Raw genomic sequence first — 24,017 nt, forward strand, 5'->3', positions numbered from 1 at the left:
GCATCCTTGAACGCAGTAGTCGAGCGCCCTAACCACTGCGCTACCACGGCAGGGAAGATGATAATTATACTCTGCATTTCGTTTCATCTACGGTCCTTCAGGCTGTCTGCAGTGTAAATTAAAAAAGGACGAATTCCCCTTTCTTGAGCATTATGGGCTGTGCTGAACGTCTGTCGAGAAACGTAATGAAATTGTTGCGTACGGCGAATGTAATTTAAACTTATCACATTTTATTCCACATTTCGCCAAAATTCGCCCCGCTTTCACGCACCTATGGTCGTAGCAGAATAATACAGCACCAAACCCTGCTTTTACTCATCCTGGAACACACGTTCTGAACAAAGGGATTAATCCAGTTTTGAGGTTCCTTTCTCACCGAAAAGAGAGCTGTTGAGAGAACAACGTTATAATCATACGGCTTTCTAAGTTTAAAATAATTTTTCAGAGCGAATAAAATTCTGATTTCTTTTTTTCATTGACCACCGAGCTAAATATTGAAACATGAACCTTGTAGTTGTTGACAGTCGCGGCCTTAATGTCTTTCTATCTTAATATTATTCCCAAACCAGGCAAGAAACTAGATACAGCCAATTTGCGCTCAATATCGCTCACTTCCTGCGCAGGCAAGCTCATGGAGCATGTGATCCTAAACAGACTGCAGGAGTACGCAGAGGACAAAGAGATCTTGCCAACAACTATGCTAGGCTTCAGAGCTAATTTACCTACACAGGATGTCATGATTCAGCTCCAAGTCGACGTCGTAGACACTGGGAAATGCACGGGCACCAAAGCAGTGCTAGGGCTAGACCTTGCCAAGGTCTTCGATAACGTGGCACACGACGCCATTCTCGAGAACCTCTCAGACATTAACTCAGGAGAAAAAACCTTCCGATACATTCGCTCATTTCTCAGCCATAGGTCCGCGATAATTAAAATAGGTGAAATAGAGTCATTACCTTTTCGGCTAGGGGGTGGAGGGACACCGCAAGGATCAGTACTGTCACCATTTCTCTTCAATCTCTCCCTCATAAAGCTTCCACCCCGACTGGAAGCCATTCCCGGGCTGAGACATACATTCTACGCAGATGACATCACACTCTGGACCACCAACGGGAATGACGGTCAGATAGAGGAAACGTTGCAACGCGCGGTAGACACTATCGCAGAGCTCGCAGGTCATTCAGGCCTATTATGCGCACGCCCAAAATCAGAGCTACTGGTCATCATACCCAAATCCAGGGGTAACGGATCCAGGAGCCAAGCGCCCCCAACTCCGCTTAACGTGTGCGTGGGGGGGACTTCCAATCAAGGAGGTGCAGTCAATAAGGATCTTAGGGCTGTATCTACAAGCTAACAGGAAAAACAAAGAAACCCTGCAAAAGCTGAAAACATCAGTTAATATGTCAATTAGGCTAATCAGAAGAACTGCCAACCGTAGGAGAGGAGTCAACGAAAAAGACCTCTTTAGGATAGCGCAAGCATTTGTCCTGAACAGGATGGTGTATGCGCTACCATACCTAAAACTAGGTGCGGCGGAGAAAGGCAAAGCCGAGACAATAATTAGGCAAGCACACAAAGTAGCCCTGGGGCTGACCTAAACATCGACAGAAAGACTCATGGGACTGGGAATACATAAAACACTAGAGGAGCTCAAGGAGGCTCACCTCTCAATGCAAAAAGAACGGCTTTAGCGCACAAAGGCAGGCAGAGCCATACTAGAGCGCCTAGGTATAGGCGTGGAACTTCCACCCGAGGACCCGAAAACACAGCTACCCAAACTCCTTCGCAAGCGACTGACGATCAAACCACTACCAAAGAATATGCACCCTTCTTACCACGAAGGAAGGAGGAAAGCTAGGGCAATAGCTCTACACGAAAAATACGCAACGAGCGAAGGAGCTGTCTATGTTGACGCGGCAGAATACGCAACAAGAGGAGCGTTCGCACTGGCGGTGGAGGACGTGCACGGGCGGCTGCAGGCATCAAGGTCGGTAGTGACAAAATCTTCGGAAACCGCGGAAGGGGCAGCTGTGGCACTAGCCATAGCTATAGCACCGAAGCGGATACAATCTTCTCCGATTCTAAATTTGCGGTCCGTAGCTTTGCGGGGGGCAGAATCTCAACTGCAGCACAGAAAATACTGAAACTGACCAGGCAACCATACAGAGAAATTGAGGTGATATGGGTGCCGGCTCACTCGGGGCATCCGGGAAATGAGGCGGCCCACAACATGGCTCGAGGTTTCGTCAACCGAGTCGGTGGGTCCTTCGTATCCATGGGTTACTCCAAGGAGGGGCTGGCATCTTTTCACGATATCACAGGTCATTACAGATTGGAACGGCACAAATTTCCACCACCTGACAAAACGTTGGATACGGCACAGGAGACCGCTTGGAGGAGACTCCAGACGAGATCCTTTCTTAGCCCTTACCTATTAGCGAATATGTACCCGGATGACTAACCCCGTGTGCAGGATCTGTGGTGAAACAGCCACGTATGATCACATACTATGGCAATGTAAAAAGAACCTCCACCGGACGATCTAGCACAAATTCCTTCTCTTGAATGATGGGAGGCCGTTTTGGTCAGCTCGGACCCGGGCATTCAAGCCTTGGCCACCGAGTGGGCCACTAAGGTCGCCGCCAGCCATGGACTGGAGGCCATCTAGAGCGGACCGTCTGCATCTGCAATCTGACGAAATAAATGTTTTCCAATCCAAAAATAATATTTTTTATATGCACATTTTTATGTACTTACGATTACTAGCAAGTACGTCTTACTAAACAGCTATTTCATAGAGCGTTTGGTCCAGTAGAATATGATATAGTAATTAGATGTGACAATTCTTGTCATGTGAAGAGTACGGCGATGAAAACGCTATTGCACAGAGGTTTGCGTGACTAGATCTAGTGAAAACAATTACAAGGGTTCAACGCTGCTGAACCACTCATTGAGCGAAAGCATTAGCTGCGGGTGACCGAGCGTTCTTCTTCTTCTCTTTTTCTTCTTCTCCAGCCCATATAAAGGCCCGCTTTAACTAACCCATATGAACGTGCCTTAGTTGCCTATAGGGGTAACGTGAATGCCATGGTCCTATGAGGCTGGTTCTGACATAACCGTCCCATGTGAAACGAGAGACCCAAGTTGGCAGCTTCTGCCATCCCGTGTGTCACGTGGGGCGTGATGTCACAGCGTCACGTGGATAAGACATAACTGCGGCCGGGGCACGCGCTAGCACCTTGGTGCACCTCCTTGTGAGCTAGCACCATGCCTGAATCACGCGAAGGCTTGAAAGTGCGAGTAGTATTGCTTTAGAAATAAAAAACATCGTCAGCAGTCTGGAGATTACAGTGCAGAAAGTCGAAAGCTTGAGTGTCACTGCTGCACACGGTGCATTGCGTTTTCTCTCAGTTTCTTAGAATAAAAGGTAGTGCATAAGGACGAGGACGGAGGAAGGGACACAAACACGAAGTCTACTATCAACTGGTTTTATCTTCCGCAGTAGTTAACAATATATAGGCTTACAAATCGCATGCGCACATGACCGTTGGGAAACGGCAGCCTTCTCAACAGAAACGGAAATCTACTGACATATCTAATAATCACTGAAAGGCCGGTAACAAGATAATCAGCCGAGAAAGGGCCTAAAAACCACCACCGAAGAAGCCTAAAGAAAAAACGAGCACGCGTGAGCATTTCTTACGGATAGCTCTCCAGTACGGCGCGCTCGGAGGAGTATAAATTAATTGAAGCTTCGCTAATACAGTGATTCGCTTTTTTGTGAGTGTGAAAAGCCTCCTGCAAAACTATGGCGCTTTTTGTGCATGAGCTTCTGCCCAGAAGCTTTGCCTCATTAAGGCGAGGCTCGCACTTGCACGTAAGAACGTGCGAAACCAAATTCGCGAAACCATCTTTTTGTTCTATGTTTAGGGCATGCTCTCTTCAACAGTCATTAAGGCATCGCCCCGTCTGCCCTATGTAACATCTTCCACAGGACACGGGAATTGAGTAAACCACTCCCAATACACATTTTACGAAGGCTTCTTTACGTCGCTTCTTGCAACCGCGCTCACAATCCCCGCTTTGCGGGGGCACAGCTTGGCCAAATTATTTGGAGCGGAGAAAATAAGCGGCACATTTGCCTGCTGGCCACTTTCTTGAGGTTATGAGATCCTTGTGAACGTAAGACATCACCTCCCTAGCGCGTTGAGTGGAGCGCTATCCGTAAGAAATGCTCGCGCGTGCTCGTTTTTTCTTTACTCTTCTTCGGTGGTGGTTTTGAGGCCCTTTCTCGGCTGATTATCTTGTTACCGGCCTTTCAGCGATTATTAGATATGTCAGTAGATTTCCTTTTGCTGCGGTTGCCCAATTGTCATGTGCGCATGCGATGTGTAGGCCTATATATTGTTAACTACTGCGAAAAATAAAACCAGTTGATAGTAGACTTCGTGCTTGTGTCCCTTCCTGAGTCCTCGTCCTTATGCGCTACCTTTTATTCTAAGAAATGGATCACCAACTAGCCCAGCAACAAGTTTTACTGAATTATTATCATCACTACTGTTATCATTTCATTATCACTGATTGCAGCATCATTGTCATCGCTACTGTCTTCCTTACAATGCAAATATACTTGGATTGCAAAACATATATTTCGTCAAGAAAAGGTAGAATGTAGATAGATGATCCGTGGTAGATGGCTATCAGTCTTTTACTAAGAGCGACCTGAGTAGCCCATTCAATGACTTGCGTTTGAACTCCCAGGTCCAACCTCACGAACACAGCCTACCATTGCTCGATCCTTGGAAAAGGCAGCAAAGAGCATATGTTGTCAAGCCAAACACTTAGACAGAATTATTGAATTAATAAGGGTCCCAGACTGATGATAGACACGAAGTATTATGATGTGCTTGGCAGGATCGCGGGTGTGGAGAAAGACAAAGACATTATTCCAAGTTGTTGCGTTCCTAGATGTGTCCCTTATTTTTTCGGTGTTTCATATTTCACCTTCCTTCTCATTTTCCTAGCAATCATTCTATTTTTATTTTTAGATTTAATTATACATATAACAAAATATCTCTGTGCCCTATTTTTGGCCATTCCCCCGTGTGGGTATGAGCCATCAATTTAGATGAGTATATCAACAACAACGTTGTCGCATTAAGGCTTCAATCGGCCTCTGGCCGAGGTACTTTCTCAGGCTCCTACCAGCAATAATGACTACCGTATTGTTTTGCGCCGTCTCCCAACTAATAAGCTGGTCGCTGACTCCGTGTTTCTATCCGTGCGGACCTTGCCGAGCGCCCGTGACCTTGCCGAGACTTCAGAGACTCCCTTCGGAATGTTGCGGAACTCAAGGAAATTAGTTCAATCAGCCAATTTCTAATGCCCCATGTATGAGTGGTCACTTGCAAATCAGCACAGTCGAAAGAGAAGCTGGTTGCATGCGATGATTTCATGGTGAAGGGCCTTCGCTATGTTGTCGTAGGCCCAGAAACAAAAGTGATGAAATTGAAGCATCTCTGGCTTCCCGAGCGCTTTAGAGACGCCTTCATACGTGAGGCACTTCAAGCCCAGGGAAAGGTGACTTTTAGTTCGATATAAAACTTTAAAGTGGTGGAAATATAAGAGTTAAGAATGCTGAATCGAGATGTTGTGTCTGGCTGAAGAAGTCGGCGTTGGCGACGTCTCACGTTTTATTACTGGGAAGACCGCTGCTGTACTTTCGATAGAACCATGCGGGTCGCATTCGTAGGCGCTGCAGTACGCCGCGCTGTGAGGACTGACGGCGCTTCGGTCACACAGCAGAAGAATGCGTCGACACTCACGCGAGCAAGCTGCGGTATCTTGTGCGTCCCTCCGACGACGCTCTGCAAGAGAATACAATGAACTCCACGAAAGTTTCTGACGCGACTGATGTCCTCTCAGCCACTATTGTGGACACCCCTTCCACAGCTAACACATCGGTTGTTTCCTAGGGTTGCTCCAAGGAGAGTGCGGATCAAGTTGAAGAATGTGAAACGCTGCCTCGATACGAAACCCTGAATTCGGTGGACGTCGTGGAAACTACAACCAGCTCTATCCTCCCAAAGATGCTCCTCCGGTACTCCAGCGCCTGAGGTTACTCTACCTAAACGGAAACCGTCGCTCCTGTTGTCTGTTCAAAAGCATCTTCAAAAGGGCCGGGCGCATTGCGCATCTGACTCAAGTGACGATTGTGATCCGCTAAGCGTGAAGCATCGCCGCCGCTTGTGCACGTCAAAATGCAAGGGCAAGTGCCAAGCTTGCGTTCCCGCAGTCGTGGCGGAGGTCTGAAGCGACATTGCTGGACAGTAAAATGAAGGTCTTGTCAATAATTGTGTGGTCACATTGACGGCCTCTGAAGAGCTAGTGTTAGAAACGCTGAATCTACTGGGCCTTAGGTCTCTCCAGAAGCAGGTGCAACTTCGCTGACTTTTCAGCAGCACACGGATTGATTTTGTTGCCATCAAGAAAATGAAAATTAGAAGTGAGGAGACAAAGAGAGTACCAGGGCTCTTTTTGTCTGATTACAAAGTTATTGTCGGCGGATCGCTTCTGGGTTTTCGGAAAGGCTCTCCCTTATTTTGCGTTATCTTACTATACCGACTCTGAAGGGCGGCTAGTAAGGTCTGATTCTTTTTGCTCATAGACGTCGTGAAGACAGATCAATATTTATTCGTTGAATAGTGCAGCCGATCATGTCGATGTATTTGAAGGCACGGCTGCTCTCCTGGAGTGTGATAGGAATGTTGTGCTAATGGGAGGCTTGTGTACGCCACCTGAATGATCGTACCGTGCTTAGTGCACACATAGGCAGAAGTGGTGAAGTATTGTATGATATAGATGACGCAGCACTCATTGGTACAGGGGCTTTATGTCCTGCAACATTACTATTCATGCCTATTCAGGGGAGATACCACGCGCGCCTACACAAGATTTATGCTTCTTTCTCGTTGGTTTCTTTTGTTCTGTTGTGTGAAACTGTATCCATTTCATTTTAAGATCTTTGTATGGAGGTTGCTCCTCTCGGGAGAACCTACTGTTTAAAATATAGACCAGTGCGATAGATTTTACAGCTAAATGTTTCGCTTATAGATGACCAGGAGTTTACAGTTCGAATACGCCCGCAAATGCAATCATGTTTGACAGGTGGTATACCTTTTGTTGCTTGGTTAGAGTTGGTTAGAGCGCTCGCATGAGGTCCGAGATATGGTAGTGCGATTCCCAGTGGAAAGAGGACTTTTCTTTTTCTGATGACTTCATCAGGGTGATTGACTGCAGTTTTAAAAAGTTTTAACGACTGAAGGACAAGGATAAGCGATTAAAGGCCTTAAAAAGAAACGTTCCCCTGAAGCAAAAATCTAAGCCCGCATACCGCTGTAGTATACAATTTTGAAATACTTGAACATGACGCACTGCACAAGAATGCGAAATATACTAATTAAATGACGTCCGCTGCCACTGAAGAAGCATAATAATAATATTAATAATAATATATATCACGTTAGTAACGAAACCATCCCGTAATATTTCTTTAAGGCGGGACAGTGCTCAAAGACCTCTCTAATAAAACATTTGAGGAATACACTACGTGAACATAATGGTATCATGTGTCTAAGATAAGGATAAATACAAAATGCGGGCTAAGCATCTTTTTTGCATTCGTTTGCAGTGATAAGGATTAGAATATAATTGCCATGTTAAATATTTGAATTATTTGAAATATTTGAAGTGAATTTGAATTTGAACTTGAAATTGATTGAAATATTATTACGGGGATGTACTTAATGTAACAGCACTGCGATGGGCTGAACTCGACGCTAACACTTCAGTAGCCGTGCAGTGTCCACTCTGTCAGCGTCGTCCTCTTTCTCAACGCTTTGTCGTGCCCGTGTTCCTCGGTCGTCGTCTTCGTCAGTGAGCACATCACTTTGGTCCCGCGTTTCCCAGTAACACTACCCCCCCCCCCCCCCCCGGCAAAAGGCAACGTCCCGGTGCGTATTAGGCGTGCGATGTGGAGGGGGAGTAATATGGCTTTAGGCGGGCGACATGTACGATTGCGGAAGCGGGTGTAGCAGTCGGTGACTTTGGGTGGAGCGGTGAAATCTCATAGGTCACGTCGGTCACTGGGCGTAGTACACGGTAAGGACCTGTGTAGTGGGGCAGAAGTTTTTCACACAACCCCACACGACGGCACGGAAGCCAGAGCAACACCAGAGATCCGGGAGGATAGTGTACATCACTGTGGTGAGCGTCGTAGCGGCGTTTTTGAGTTTCTTGAGAGATGGTGAGATTGTGACGAGCAATCTGGCGAGCAGCGTCGGCTCGGGCGATGGTATCGCGGGCATAGGTTGTGACGGGGCCAGCGGCGGGAAGCAAAGTGTCGAAAGGCAGTAAGGGGTCTCTTCCAAAGAGAAGATAGAATGGAGAGTACCCAGCAGTGTCATGACGCGAAGAGTTATATGCAAAGGTGACAAATGGCAGACTAATATCCCAGTCGCGATGACTGTCGGATACGTACATTGCGAGCATGTCGGTGAGTGTGCGGTTAAGACGCTCCGTAAGGCCGTTCGTCTGAGGGTGATGCGCAGTGGTGAACTTGTGCCGAACGGAGCAAGAACGAAGTATTTCCTCAACAACTAGGGAAAGGAAACAGCGGCCACGGTCGGTAAGTAGTTGACGGGGAGCACCATGGTGTAGTACGACGTCGTACAAAAGGAAGTCAGCAACGTCTGTGGCGCAGCTGGTTGGAATGGCGCGAGTGATCACATACCGTGCGCCATAATCGGTGGCCACAGCGATCCATTTGTTTCCTGACAAGGATTCGGGGAAGGGCCCTCGGTGGTCAAGGCCAACACGAGAAAATGGCTCAGTTGGGATAGCAATCGGCTGCAGGTGTCCAGGTGGTACCACAGGGGGTTTCTTCCGGCGTTGACAGAGGTCGCAAGCGGCTACATAACGTTGGACAGAGCGGTAGAGTCCAGGCCAGAAGAAACGCCGGCGCACGCGGTCGTATGTGCGTGAGAGGCCAAGGTAACCTGCAGTAGGGACGTCGTGCATTTGTTCGAGAACGGCAGAGCGTAGGTGTTGGGGAATGACCAGCAAGTGCTCAGCGCCATCAGGTCGCATGTTGCGGCGGTATAGCGTATTCCCACGAAGGAAGAACAGGGCGAGGGAAGAGTCACGGCTGTGTGTGCGGAGGCGGTCGATAAGAGAACTGAGGGTTGTGTCCAACCGCTGTTCGTTGGCTATGTGGGAAAAGTCCGATATAGAGAAGACACAGGGGTCCGACTCATGGTCAGTAGAGGAAGGGGGATCGACGGGATAACTGGACACAGTCAGCATCCTGGTGAAGTCGACCGGATTTGTATACAACGGAAAAGGTATACTCCTGCAAGCGCAGTGCCCAGCGGCCGAGGCGGCCAGCAGGATCCTGGAGGGAAGAGAGCCAACATAAGGCGTGGTGATCGGTAATTACAGTGAAGGGTCGGCCAAACAAGTAGGGTCTCAATTTTCCAACGGCCCAAATGAGAGCCAGGCACTCCCGTTCCGTAATAGAATAGTTCTGTTCCGCTGATGACAGGAGACGACTGGCGTAGGCAATAACGCAATGTTGGCCGCGTTGTCGCTGTGCAAGAATGGCACCAATCCCGTGGTCCCTGGCTTCGGTGCGAAGTTCCGTCGGGGCAGACGGGTTGAAGTGGGCCAACACAGGAGGATTGGTGAGAATAGCGATGAGGGTGGATAATGCGTTAGCCTGCTGTGGTCCCCATGAGAAAGGAACGCCTTTCTTCAGCAGATTGGTGAGAGGACGAGCAACAGCGGCAAAGTTCGGGACGAACCGGCGAAAATAAGAACACAACGTCCTATAAAGCTGCGGACATCACGGGGTGAAGGGGGATATGGAAAAGCACTGACAGCGTGAACTTTGTCGGGATCGGGTTGCACGGCGGTGGCATTCACCAAATGGCCAAGCACTTTAAGTTCGCGGCGACCAAAACTGCACTTCTTTGAGTTCAGTTGAAGTCCGGCACGGCGGAAAAGTGCCAAGATGGAAGAAAGGCGACGAAGATGGCTTTCGAACGAGGGCGAGAAGACAATCACGTCATCCAAGTAACATAGACAAGTCGTCCATTTGAAGCCGCGGAGTAAGGAGTCCATCATTCGTTCAAACGTAGCAGGGGCGTTGCAAAGTCCAAAAGGCATAACCTTAAATTGGTAAAGTCCATCGGGTGTGACAAAAGCTGTCTTCTCGCGGTCTTGTTCGTCAGCAGAGATCTGCCAGGAGCCGCTACGAAGGTCGATGGAGAAAAAGTAGCGGGCTCCATGTAAACAGCCCAAGGCATCGTCTATTCGCGGCAGCGGGTAAACATCTTTCCTTGTAATCTTGTTCAGATGTCGATAGTCGACACAAAAGCGCCAACTGTTGTCTTTCTTTCTAACGAGCACGTCAGGAGATGCCCAGGGGCTGTTCGAAGGTTCGATGATATCGTTGCCCAACATCTTGTCGACCTCCTGCTGGATGCCTTGGCGCTCAGAAAGGGACACACGATAAGGCCTCCGATGTACAGGCTTTGCATCGCCGGTGTCAATGCGATGAGTCACAACTGATGTTTGGCCCAGAGAACCGGCAGCAAAGTCAAAAATGTCGGAGAAGGATAACAAAAGGCTGTGCAGGTCCTGAGCGTGTTCGGGGCTGAGGTCAGAGGCAATCATTGCGGAAATAGGGTCGGTAATTGTGGTGGAGAGTACGGATGTTGGAAGGACGCTTGAATGTGGGCCAGGAGTGAGTGCACGAATGGTGCAGTCTGTGAGAGGGGACAAGGTAGCAAGGGATATTCATTCGGGGAGAACTTGGGGTGACAGACTGAAGTTCAGGATAGGAAGGTAGGTGCTGTTCTCTGTAACGCGTACGATGAGATGAGGAAGAACGACGTTGCGGTCAAGAAAGACCTCGGTGATAGGGCAAGCAAGATAGTCACCGTCAGGCACAGACGGGAAAGGTGACAGAGGTAGGTAAACAGCAGAGTCAGGGGGCAGGCGAGCGAACTCAGTGGAGCGAAGGCGGGGTGCAGATGGAGGATGTTTTGAGTAGACAGGTAGGTCTAAACGAAGAAGGCCGCTGGAGCAGTCGATAAGGGCACAGTGGGCCGTTAGAAAGTCAAGGCCCGAGGATCACACTGTGAGGGCACTGGTTGAGGACGGTGAACAAAACAGGGATGTAATGACCGGCAAGGGTGACTCGGGTAGTACACAGCCCAGTGACGGCAGCAGTACTGCCATCGGCAACACGAACGGTGGGCGAAGCGGCGGGGGTCTGTACTTTCTTGAGGCGGCGGCAAAACGATGAGCTCATGATCGAGACTTGGGCACCAGTGTCAATGAGGGCAGAGACGAGAACACCATCCACGAACAGGGAGAGGAGGTTACAGGGCGAAGAAATGGACAGTAGAGGATTTCCAGGTCGGGGCACCAATGCAGCGTCACCTCCGGGAGCTGCATTGGCTAGTTTCCCGTGAAGCGGCCGGCAGAGGACGGCGAGGAACTGCGGCTAGGAAGAGGTGAACGGGAACGGCGGGCTGGCGGGGAACGAGCGATTGGACACAGGAGGAGGCGGAGTAGTATCGGTGCGGGGCGGCTCATAACGAGGCGTGAAACGGGGGTGACCGTAATTGGAGTAGCGATCAACGTAAGGAAAACGTCGAGGTGGTGATGTCCAGCGGCTGCGGCAGTGGCGAGCGATGTGGCCAATACACGAGCACGTGAAACAGATCGGCCTGTCATCAGGGGTGCGCCACTCATCAGGATTGCGGTATCGGTAGCGTGGCGTATAGGTGTTGCGGGGTGTAGCGGTGGCGACCGGGGCTCGAACTGTGGTGTTCCACGGTGTGGCTATAGGGGACGCCCAAGTTGGCAACCTCTTGACGGACGACGCTGACAGAGTGGACACTGCACGGCTACTGAAGTGTTAACGTCGAGTTCAGCCCATCGCAGTGCTGTTACATTAAGTACATTCCCGTAACAATATATTTAAACTTGGTTCTGGTCACTTGTACCATATTTACCACGCCTTGAAGGTGTCCTTGCACTGTGATATACCGGATTTCAAAATGTGCTTCAAGGAATGATTACAACGGCAGCTCCCACTTTGCCATGAAGGAATGCCAGACATAGCTAAAGACAAGAACAATTGATATCGATAAACGTGCCATCTGAGGCTGCAGCGATTGTTCATTCGTCTGTAGCAGGCAGCTCACATCTAGAAGAGCGACACAAAGGTTTGACAGTCAGAGCACTATCATGGCAACGATAAGACGCGAATATTTCGTGCGCTCTTTAAAGCTTCCTGAGATAGCCGTCAGCACAAACGCAATTCAGACCTAGTGTTCCAGTAAGCGTGCAGTCAGATATGTGCTAAGCTTGGACAGTCTAACTGCAAAATATTCTATACTAAGCGCCGTCTATAATGTCAATTTCGTAAACATTCAAAACTTTAGAGGATGCTAAATTTAAGATGTTTTTCAGGAGGCGATAGCATTAACCCTATGTTACATGATAAAAGATTACATGTGCAAAAGTGTGAATTTGGGGGGTTTTTTGTCTTTGAGGATCCAGAAAACATGTAGAAAATTTTTTTGCTCCTTTCTGAGTGTTTCATCCATAAGATATAAATGTCCACTACAGTGGACATCATGCACTCGAGCTCCGGGGGCGGAAATTCCGAGTAATGTTCTTTTTTTCATTTTTTTATTCAGCAGTCAAGGTTTGCTACTGCACACATAGGAGCTTGACTACAATAGGTTAGATGCGGTGTTAGTCTGCCTAATAAAACAAGCCTTTGCCACTAACGCACAAGTACACCTTGCACCTTCCGCAGCGATGCGCGGTTTTGCACTTGCAGTCGCTCATCTGACATCATTAAGCAGTATATACCAGTTTGACAGAGAAAATGACACAGACAACATGCACATCGTTGCAAACAGTGCTTGATTTCACAGGTGTCCTTAGGTTCGCTGCGGCTGAGGCTGCTTGTAGGTCCACAGGAAGATCGGCTTCATCAGTTGTGGCCATTGAGTCGGCTTTCATCCGCCCTGTCCCCATCGACAGCTTAAAATAACAAATTTGGATGGTGCCCTGTGCTGTGAGACGGGGGTAAAAGAGCTGTGCGTTGATAACCGCCAAGTCTTTCAGAAAAGAACGTCAAAGATTTCGTTGACTTCGGTATCAGATAGCGATTTCTTCTTGCAGCTCGCAGACTTCTATAAAGAACCGAGTAGTACTGAATAACACGAAACAAAACAAAACAAAAAAAAAACATTAGAAACCATGCGTAGGATGTTATAAGCGACAGAGCACTGAAAATGCTTATATGGGATCGTATTCCGTTTCTGCGTCGTTATAGAAAGTGTCGCTATCTTCCTACCTTTTAGTTCCGTTGTTTCCGCCAATAAGATGATTGGAGGTCATGAAGATAACGACACTTTGGATAACGACGCCAACTCAGAATACGGGCCATGTTCAGTAAGGGCAGTTTATCCCGATATGCATGGTGTCCACTGTAGTGGACATTTTCCGAAAGTTGTTCTGAAAAAGTATCCCCAATTTACTCAGCCACATTATATACACTTGTCTCTGAATGCCTCTTATATCGCTTTTATATAATTACAAGCTTATATAATAAGAAGGTAAGGGCTAGTTATAAGAAATTATAAGATATGGACGTCACTTATCCATTCTACCAGGACGCACTCATTATTGCAATTACGTTTTCAAAAATTGGCGGTATCGCGGCGCATCTAGAGCGGTAGAAACGAAACTTTTTTGTCCAGTGTTGTTACCAGTATGCACACAGGTATCTGTAAAGCGCTGAACTTGCTCTAAAGATTATAAAAGTTTGTTCACTGACAGCAAGCAATATACGGCTAATCGAGAAGTCTACTCGGCATGGCTCATCTTTCTCACTGTGACTCAGTATTGTTTGTTTGTGGGGTTTAACGTTCCAAAGCGACTCAGGCTATGAGAGACGCTGTAGTGGAGGACTCCGGAAATTTTGACCACCTGGGGTTCTTTAATGTGCACTGACACTGTGACTCATTATATACGCTGAGTTTTGGCAGCCGCTCCTAGCACGTATTCATCATCGCACTTACGGCGTATTCCTCTCTGCTTGGTCACGCCCTACGGAATACGCACGTGATATTCATGCCAAACCAAGTCTTACTTAAGATGTGTAATGGTGTATAAAAATCTGCATAATTCAACTGCAGCGAAGCACGGACCACCCTTGTGCGAGGTCATTTTCAGAGGACCAGCGTACTTTGATGTTGCCAAGGTGCATCCAAACAAAGCTATGTTCAGCGGTCTCTTATAATCACAGAATTATATTGAGCAGTCTTGAACCTGTAATGTCCTCACTGTAGTCAACAATACCTAATTAAATTTTTAAATTATGTCATGAATTTCATTGCCGCAATCCGTTTTTTGTTGCGAGGAATATACAAATTCAATCACATTGTATCCACGAGGAGAGCTGGAAAATGAGGCGATTTGAAATGTTTTATACTCCTTGGTTATAAATAAGCTGTCACCATCGCGGAAAGCTTCGTTAGGCTTCTTCTTGACTGCCCTGTTTTAAGCGAAATCACTCAGCCCCTGAAAACAATGTGTATCCCGAGTTTATTAGGGCGCAAGTTCTTTATCGTCAGCATCAGTATGGATATGCCTACTGAATTCTCTCATATCTCTCCACTTACCCTATTGTGTGCTATTTGCGACATTGTACCTTCAAAGCCTCCCGAGCTCATCCCTATCCAGCTATCTGCCTCTCCCTCTACAACTGCCACGGCCGCTCGATGGAAGCGCACTAGGTGCGGCCTGCTACATCGCCCGAAACCGGCGGGAGGCGCCTACTTCCAGTCGCCGCCGCCGCGGCGCCACCGTTCGGGGACAGCCGCGCGCGGAGAGCTGCGCCTGGCTGCGCTTTGAGGGAGGCGTCGGCGTGGTAGAAGCCTTTTATTTTAAGGTTATAAGAGCTCCGCTACACACAATTTGGCAACAAGAATTAGTATATACTGTCATGTCTAGTGGGACCATGTCAGCACTTAGCGCTTGCTCGGCAAGGATGTATACTGGAGTGTGCCCCGAAACACTTATAGTGACGGTGGTTCAAGGCCACTCGGTTGGAGAGCTCGCATTAACGTGATGTTGCATTCGGATTCAGTTGTTTGTCACATGAAAATGTGACCCGGTTGTGAACAGCTCGAAGTTGTTCAGCTGCCATGGTAGCCTAATGCATAACCACCTAATTAACTATGTCGCGAATTCCATGTGTCATTTTCATACCATTTACTCATTTTGCATACAGCTTTTATACACAAATTGATGTCAACCTGTTCTAAGCTGCCAGTGCTATCCAATAAAAAAATGTCCTACTGTGAGCAGCCTCTGTGAAAATGCGACATGTAACCAACCTTTCTATCTCATTCTGACAAATGCTAGGCTGGAAATATGAAGATGTTTATTAGGTTAAATCTAGAGGATAACCTGGGATCTTCGACTCAGTTGGAGACCTTAAACTTTGTACGCCGGAACGCTATCCGTCATGGCTTCCCGCATTTTGCATGACCGAACAAAGTAAGCGCGCTTGATAGAGCCGGTCTGCCTCAAGGTGCTACGTATATGAGCCGAAAGTTTTTATTACTATTTTATTGGCTGATCGCAAACCCATACATTATTTCTGGTTCGTGATTTTCAATAGAAGAACGCGCATCGAATATTCCTGTTGTGAAACTCTTAGCTGCGATCACAAGAATGTTCACGCTTCAGAGCGCAACTGCAGCCGAGATTCAGCGAGCAGCCAAGTACGCTTATTTCATTTCATTTTATTACCCTAAAGGCCCAAGTGGGCATTACATAGTTGCATCACATGTTAACAAGAAAAAAATGAGAGAAAAGTGATATACAGAACTAACAAACAATTACAAACAATATTATATACGTAATTAATGGCAACACGATTACAAATCAGAGAAAAAAAGTAAACGAGAGTAAAAACTTAAAACAGACGCACTTCTCAGTTTATTAGGCATTTTCGACTAAGCAGGGAACATCGTTTCCAAGGCTTTTCTAAATTTTTCATGGTTCGTGAGGCAAACAATATTTTTATTTAGATCGTTCCATTCACTAATTGAGAGATGAAGGAATGAAAACTGTAACAAATTTGTTCGCGCAAAAGAAGGTTCCACTTTGTGATCATGGTCGTAGCGAGGAAAGATCTGAGTAGCCGGTTTTATTTTCTCGGTGCTGTAATTAGAAGGGTTATAGTAAAGCTTGTGGAAAAAATATTAGGCGATTAATTTTTCACCTAATCTCTAAAAGCCGGAGACCTAACGCTCGCTTGATTAAAGAAATGCTAGAATACAAGGAATAATTGCATGCAATAAAACGCGCAGCTTTGTTTTGCAGAGATTCAAGTTTAGCTATTAGGTATGGTTGATGAGGATTCCAGGTAATCGAGGCATATTCAAGTTTCGGCCGCATGATTGTGTTATAAACAAGAAGTTTAGTGTATTTGTTGCAATGACGTAATGACCGCCGCATGAAACCCAGGGTTTTGTAAGAGTTCCCTAATATGTAGTGAATGTGCGTGTTCCAAGACAGGTTGGATGACAGGTATACTCCTAAGTACTTGTGACTGGATGTGTTCTCAATGGCTAGGTTATCAGTCCTATATGTGTAGTAGATTGCATGATTACGTGTTGTGAAACAAACAAGTTTAGTTTTTTTAAATATTAATAGTCATCTGCCCTTCAGAGCACCATTTGGTTAGGTGTTTTAGGTCATTTTCTAGTTGTAAACATTCGGTGAGGTTAGTCACAGAGCGATAAATAACGCAATCATCTGCAAACAATCTGAGCGAAGGAGTAATGTTAGGAGAGATATCATTTATGTATATCAGGAGTAATGTGGGCCCCAAGACGGAACCCTGGGGTACACCGGATTTTATTACCTGAAATGAAGATAGGGTATGCTCTACTTTAACGGCCTGTCGCCTGTTGCTTAAATATTCCTCGACCCAATTAACCACTGTGCTATTAATGTTAATGTGCCTCATTTTAAGTAACAATCGTTTATGTGCCACGCGATCAAAGGCTTTTTCGAGATCAATAAATATGGCATCTCTCTTCTAAATTGTGCACCCTGTAGTGGATGTCTGTGGTTAGCTCAAAGAGCTGGGTTTCACACGACCGCCCACGCTGAAAACCATGCTGGTTAGCAAAACGTATGTCCTCACTGATGAGAAAATTTATAATTTGGGAAGATAAAATATGCTCAAGTAATTTGCACGCTATAGATGTAAGAGATATGGGCCTATATTTAGTTTTATTATTCCTATCACCTGTCTTATACACGGGAATTACGTAGGCAATTTTCCAGTCATCTGGAACGTGTGCTTCATCAAGATATTTGTCATTTCGTAGTCATTAACAGTATTGATGAGTCATGCCTAGCTATTATACTCATTACCACACATCTCTAAGCACTTTTACTCATTTCTAACCAGTTGCGGTCATTACATGTCAAGTTTGATATACTGGTCATTACAAATAATTTTAGTCATTATTAACCGTTATTAGTTATTACCTCTATCAATGTCTATTTATAACTTTTATTGATTACCTGTCACCATCAATCATTTTCATTCTTAATCTCCCTCCTTGCACGTCTGCTTTTTCGACTGACACACCAGCGCATAGAGGTGACGCACAGATTACAGGCACAGCTTTCGCGCACATATTTTCGCTCCATGAGCCTAGAACGGCTTTCGCCTTAAAAAACAAACGCATCCCGTCTCAACGTTAACGTGCTTGCACACGCGCACACAAAAAGTTTGCGTTTACCACGCAGACGCGAGGCGAACGCGCCCAGAAAGGAAGCAAACCGCGCGCTCAGAGCCGGCGACCCCGGCGGCGACGTGTCCCCGAACAGTGGCGCCCTCAGCAGAAATAGCGGGCGCAACTGTAAACTCCCCAAGGACGCACTTGCCCATTGACGGCGGCGCGACGCAACAGGCCGCACCCAGTGCGCTTCCATCGAGCGGCCGTGCAACTGCCTAATCGTAGAATGCACTTCATTACTCTGTAATCCCCACCTCCCAGATAACGCTACCACGAGTAATAATTTGGCCCGGCCACTCACAACTCCACAGTTCTTATAAAAGCATCGGTTTATTCCTGTTCAGTAAAAAAAATGCCCACGATTACGTTACTTCCTAATGCGAAATTTCAGCTGTTTCACCTTTTCGATAGGTTGAGGCGCAAAGATTTCGAGCAAGACACGTATGTACAATTACAGACGTTTTTAATTTTTCACACGTATTCCTTCAAGGAACACTCCACTAACAGTTCTTGGCTGTCATGAAAGAAGCTTTATGGTCAGAGAAATGAAGAGAGCAATTGAGTTATCGGGAGGTTGCGTGAAGCAGTGCGTGGACCCATAGGAACGTCACGCAACGAACAGATAGCAGCGACTGACTAATGCCACTGAGCTGACGCCGCTAGCGAGTGAAGCGAGTTAGAAAGGGATGCAGGAAGAGGGGGACCTCCTCCTCTTTCTGTATGGCGGCGATGGTGTTCCGCAGTCACGTTATCTTGACTCGCTAGCGGCGGCAGCAGCATCAGTCAGTCGCTGCTAGTGCTGCCTCAGGTGACCCCCCCCCCCCCCCCCTTTTCTTTCCTCTTGTTCTCAGGTAGCTGCGCGCGCTCCTGCCCCCGATCGTTTGGGGCTGAGTGTACCCCCCACCCCCTCTTCCTACGAGGATCCAGTTGCCGAAGCGCCGGCTCGACCTGGGGGGGGGGGGGGGAAGAAAGGGGGGCGGAGCTGATTACGAGGCCGACGACGCCGACGCCAAAGAGCTGCGCTCTCAAAGCACTGTGCAACGATGCAACGTCGGACGCCGCTGCGATGCGAAGCATGCGTTCGGGACTCGCGACTGGGTAATGCTTTGATTTGTTACAAAATAAAGGGGGTCACGGCTTCTAACTGGTAAGACAAAACAACGGGCTGCGAATAGGTGACGCGACATAGCAAAAGGGCTGCGAGCATTACAAAAGACATTGCTTCCCGCGATGCCGCAACTCACACAAAAACCTAGATCATGAGTCACCACTTCCGTCTTCATCGTGATAGGCTCCGCAACGCCATCCGGTTTAAACAGAATGACCACGCCCCAGTAAGGCTCTCGCCGGAATCCCTAAGGTTATTTGCTTTCGGTACCCTAATCGAGACTCACTGCTGCGTCAACCGCGAGTCAGGTGCCGCTGTAAGCTTTGCACATGCGCATTTGCACAGCTTTCAAGCGCGCCGGAAGAAGGGTGAAAATTGTGCGCAGTTTAAAAGGCTGAAAGGGGCGGGGCGTAGGAGCCATAAATCTTTTATTGAACTTATGATATCTTCGCTTCGAGAAACGCGCCTTTTCTTCCAGCCTATTTCTTCATTTTGACAGGAATGCAAATACTTCACGTCGGTTCCAGATATACGGCGTGTTCGTTTTGTCCCCAAGTGCTAAGCCTGCTATTTGTTTCATATCTCGTGGCGCCGTCCTTAATTTCTATGACTTAGCTCTGGGTATCTGCGGCATAGATAGGCTTGGAAAAACATAGCTGCAGTATACTATACTCGCACATGCCTTCCACACCCTCCTAATCGCATGATTTCTTTCTCGTGATCCGGATTTTCAGTCACTGCCTGCACTCATACTCATCGTTGTCTTATTGCCACTATAGCACAGCAGGTGAAATGCTGTCCCGTAGCCCTGAAATTCAACTGGATCCTGTGCCAATCGAATCGACTTTACAGTCATTTATCACTATCATCCTGATTATACTCCCTGCTGGGCACAGGCAGTTTTCATATTACTCAAACTAATCCGGACCTGTGATAGCGGCCTCCACTTGACTCCTGCGAACTTCTTAACCTCATCTACCCACCTAACTTTCTGTCGCCCTCTGCGATCCCTTTCTTCCCTTGTTATACAGTTTGTTATCCTGTGCTACCATCGGTTATCGTCCCTTCGCACTACATATCTTGGCCATTACTTCTTGATTTCCACTAGAATCGCATTAACTCGAGTTATATCAGTGAACAACTCGGCATGCTTCTAACCCCTTAATGTTACCCCTACAATTTTCCTTTCCATAACTCTCTGCATTGTTCCTAGCTTAAGTAAAGCCCTTTTCGTAAGATTCCATGTTTCAGTACGATATGTGAGTACAGGTAAGATGCAAGTATTATATATTCCTCTTAAAGGATACCGCCAAGCCGCTAGTATAATGTGCGAGTACTTGCTAAATGAGCTCCAATATAATGTGATGGTCCTGCTTATTTACCTTTCATGGCTCAGATCTGTGGTTACTACCTGTTCTGAGTATACATTTTCGCGTACCAAATGCAGTATTCCGCTGTCTATTTTAAACTGCTGTTCTGTTGCATATCACCTTGGTTTTTTGCATAAATATTTGTAGGCCGACCTTTCCGCTCTTTTTCTTTAGATCAGAATAATTATTTTCATCCACTAGAGTTACTTAGCAAGGCGACGCCATCAGTGAATCACACATTAAGGAGGTATTCGCCGTCAACCAATATCCCTAACTGCTCCCATTACATGTCCCAATTGCTGAATTGCTATAGCGATAGAGCGATAGAGCCTACGCCCTAGCCATCAGCATGTGCGAAGTGCTCCAAAGCGACACTGCTCTCGCTGAACGCACACCCTTTGATGTCGTCGACCTGTGTACATTGCTGCGATTTCGCCTAAGCAACAGGTATTCCACATAACAGTCGAAGTTCTACAAGCAGACAGAGGGTACGTAATACAGAGGGTAATAGGTGCTTCAAAATATGTCATCATCGATAGCCTTGCTATGGAGGCTGTCGAAGAACAAGTTCTGGCCAGCTTTGCGCCAGCCCCGAAAGAATTCTATCGTTGTGGGGATGACTGTTTTTGCATCGTGCAAAGAAAAGACACCGTTCGATTTTTAAAGGCACTAAATCCAGTAGAATCGAATCTGCAGTTTACTGTCGAATTCGTAAAGCAAACCCCCCTACCATTACTCAACGTGCTTGTGAACCGAATGAAATATGACCTTTTCTTCACCGCGTACCACAAGTCTACACATACTGGATGATATCTGAATTTTAACTAGAATCCTCCAATGGCTTACAAGAATTCGGTCGCATCTTCATTTGTGATTCGTGCCAAAATGATCTGCAACGACCAAACCAAGGAGGCCGAGCATAAGAAGGTACCGCACGAGCTTTGCAAGAAGGATATCGCGCCAATTTTCTTTCTAGGATTGAGAAAGAAGTTTCGCAATCTAGGATAGCTACTCCCAACACTTTTGCGGCTAGCACAGGCATCTCTTATATGCGTGGTGTTAGCAAAGCTCTCTTCCGCGTATTTTCAAAATATGACTTGCTCATTGATCATGTGCCGACCTGCAGGCTTCGCAATATGATTGTTAATGTTATAGACCCCTGCCTTCTGTTTAATTCCCTGGTGCGGTCTATAAGAACACTCATGGCTATTGGAGTGAAGTTTATATTGGTGAAACTGGGAAGTTCACACGACGATTGAAAGTACAGCAGCGTGAAGTTCGAAACTATAATATTGCTTCAAGTGCACTGGCAGAGCACGCGCACAGGACGGCGTACCAAATTGCCTGGGACGATGATACTTTCAAACAGACGGGAAAAAATCATATTTCGTGCCTCGGTCACTTCGCCTGAAGACGCCTGTACGCACATCTTGGGGACACAAGATCGTGCGGCAAGCGAAAAAAATGTTCGTGCAAGCTTGTGAGTTGGAATGCCGCCAGAAGATCAAGAACTTCGAAACGGAAGTGCTTTTTGCTCGCCGACAACTAAAGTATATTGTTGAAGGCCGCTTTCCAGATGTACAGCTACACGCCAACTTTATTGCGATTGTAAGAGAGCGTCAGTGCAGAACGAAACGATACTGTAGGCTCTGTGACCGCAACTATCATCAGATGGTAAGCTTGACGTTGAGAACTTTTCTTCCTACCAGCCCACAATAAGTGAGGTCAGCGTTCTTTCCCAGGGTCTGAATTTCAACGTTCATTGAGCAGCTCACAAGCGGATGGTGATCTGTTCCGTGGAGCTTGCAGTAAATCAACTTCCCCCGGGCTTACGAAAGGAAGCACGTACACGAGCAGTCTTGGTGATATCGAAATGGTCGAAGGAAGCCGGTATACTGGCAGCCGAAATACAAGCCATTAGGAGTTTGCGCGAAAACGCGAACATTGGGATCTTTCCCACCGACAAAGGTAACTCAGTAGTGCTGCTAGGCTGAAACGACTATAAAGAAAGAAGGTGGGGCTTACTGGAAGACACAAAGACCTACATTCTTCTGTCTCGCGACACAACAAGCAGGATGCAAGGACAGCTCTAAGACTTCTTACCTGCCTTTTCCGGTCCGTGCTCCCTGACAACAAGAGGCTATACTACCATCTGTTTTGCATCAATGGCTCTGCTTCGGGAATTTCCGGACTAACCAAGGTCAATAAACCTAGCGTTCCCTTGCGACCCATAGTAGACTTCAGCAGGTCACCGCGGCATAAACTATCAGGGCTCCTGCATAAACTACTGAATACCTTAGCTGAAAAATCCGGGACTCGCGTAGTGAATTCTTCGGATTTTGTTGAAAAGCTTCGTAGCTTTAAGTTGGACGCAGCTAACGTGATGGTGTCATTCGACGTGGTGTCCCTGTTCACCAGTGTGCCTACCGCGGTAGCCTTCAGCACGTGCGAAGTGCTCCGAAGGGACACTGCTCTTGCTGAACGCACACCATTTGAGGTCGCCGACGTGTGTACATTTCTGCGATTCTGCCTAAGCAACACTTATTTCACCTACGTCTCGAAGTTCTACAAGCAGACAGAGGGCACGGCAATAGGCGCTTCAATATCTGTCACTCCCGTTAACCGTCTTATGAAGGCTCTAGAGGAATAAGTTCTCGACAGTTATATGCCAGTCCCAAAAGTGTTCTATTATGTGGATGACTGTTTTTCCATCTTGCGCAGAGAAGAGACCTGTCAGTTTTAAAATGCTCTAAATTCAGTATAGTCAAATCTGCAGTGTACTGTTAAATTCAGAATGCAAAACTGTCTGTCATTTCTCGACGCGCTTGTGAATCGAAAGAACTAATACCTTTCATTCACCGTTTACCGCAAGACACATCGGACGATATTTGGATTTTAACTCGAATCATCCAATGGCTGTTTGGTCGTTTCTACATTTGTGACTCATGCCAAAATGATCTGCAACGACGCAAACAGGGAATGAGAGCTTAAGAAGGTACGGCACGAGCTTTGCAAGAATGGATATCCCATCCAGTTTATTTCGAGGATTGAGGAAGAAGTTTTGCAGCCTAGGATAGCCCCTCCCAAGAACTGTTCGGCTAGTGCAAGGATCTCTTATAAGACTTCAAAATATGACTTGCGCATTAGGCATATGCCGACCTGCAGGCTTCGCAATATGCATGTTATTGTTAAAGAACCCTTGCCCTCTGTTCAATTCCTTGGTGGGGTTTATAAGATACCTTGTGACGATTGCAGTGAAGTTTATATCGGTGAAACTGGGAAGTTCACACGAAGATTCAAAGTACAGCAGCGTGACGTCCTAAACAATAATACTGCTGCAAGGGCATTGGCAGAGCACGCGCACAAGATGGGGCACCAAATTTCCTGAGACGATGCTACAATCTTAGCCAAAGACAAGAATCTGACAACGCGGCTGCTGTTTGAGTCGTCATTCATTCAAACGACAACCGAAGTCATGAATCGCACTACAGGAAATATGCCATTATTCTATTCACAATCTATTCTATTCACCAGATTCGCCTTTAAATTCCTGTTCCCTCGCCTTATCCGCTTCATTGTGATCAAGTAACCCGTACGGGTTCCGAAACATCTTTTTTCATGCTG

General features: G+C 46.9%; 1 long non-coding RNA gene and 1 pseudogene across 1 annotated transcript in view; both read left to right on the top strand.

Moving 5' to 3' along the window:
- The window catches only part of LOC146177670 (uncharacterized), an 82,650-nt gene that overhangs the window by 42,413 nt on the left and 16,220 nt on the right, over positions 1-24,017 (top strand). The gene's annotated exons all lie outside the window — the stretch shown is intronic.
- On the top strand, positions 737-2,677 carry LOC146177671 (uncharacterized; annotated as a pseudogene).

This window comes from Amblyomma maculatum, chromosome 10 (assembly GCF_055883805.1).
Source record: "Amblyomma maculatum isolate TAMU_Amacu chromosome 10, ASM5588380v1, whole genome shotgun sequence".
Classification (NCBI taxonomy): domain Eukaryota; kingdom Metazoa; phylum Arthropoda; class Arachnida; order Ixodida; family Ixodidae; genus Amblyomma; species Amblyomma maculatum.